This window comes from Dipteris shenzhenensis, chromosome 9 (genome assembly GCF_047967505.1).
Source record: "Dipteris shenzhenensis isolate YYH24624 ecotype China chromosome 9, Dip_SZ_1.0, whole genome shotgun sequence".
Taxonomy (NCBI): domain Eukaryota; kingdom Viridiplantae; phylum Streptophyta; class Polypodiopsida; order Gleicheniales; family Dipteridaceae; genus Dipteris; species Dipteris shenzhenensis.
The window spans coordinates 23,905,084-23,905,761 of NC_141604.1; the positions used below are offsets into that span (position 1 = coordinate 23,905,084).

General features: G+C 47.3%; 1 non-coding gene across 1 annotated transcript; it reads right to left on the reverse strand.

Annotated features, from left to right (window-relative positions):
• Positions 1-404: 404 nt before the first annotated feature.
• TRNAN-GUU (transfer RNA asparagine (anticodon GUU)) lies at positions 405-478 on the reverse strand. The gene has a single exon. It is a non-coding gene; the product is annotated as a tRNA-Asn (tRNA).
• Between the last annotated feature and the right edge of the window lie 200 nt (positions 479-678).

The window sequence follows — 678 nt, forward strand, 5'->3', positions numbered from 1 at the left end:
GTGCAAGGCGGCGAGGAAGAATCTGGAATTGGTAGAATCGACTGGGCCTTGGGATCTATCCCTCTCTCCTCCTTCCCTCTCACTCCTCTCCCTTCCCTCTCCATCAGCCTACCCCTCCCTACCCTTGGGGATTTATGTGTGTGCAAGGCGGCGAGGAAGAATCTGGAATTGGTAGAATCGACATGTTGCAAAATATTTTGGCTTCCTTTATAGTACTTCCCAGCGCCCTTTGCAATTAGTTAAAGGCAAGGCCCTTGGAATTGGTAGAATCGACATGTGGCAAAATATTTTGGCTTCCTTTATAGGAAGCTTCCCACCGCCCTTTGCTATTAGTTAAAGTAGCAGGGCCTAATTAGTTAAGGGCAAGGCCCTATTGAAAAAATCATGCCTAACGTGGAAAACGTCGCTAGAGGGAGGGCTTGAACCTCCGACCTTGAGGTTAACAGCCACACGCTCTAACCAACTGAGCTACTCCAGCAGTTGGCGAGAAAAGTAGCCTTTATAGAATATCTATCAAGATCTGTTATCAAATAGTCGACGCATCTGGAACTTATCAACAATCAAGCTTGAGATGACCCCGTGTGCCAAACCGGGGAGAAGATTAGCACAGAGGAGACAATCATTATCGAGGATCGACGTAGTTATCGCCAATGCCAGGGATAGAAAAAGAGATCGAGC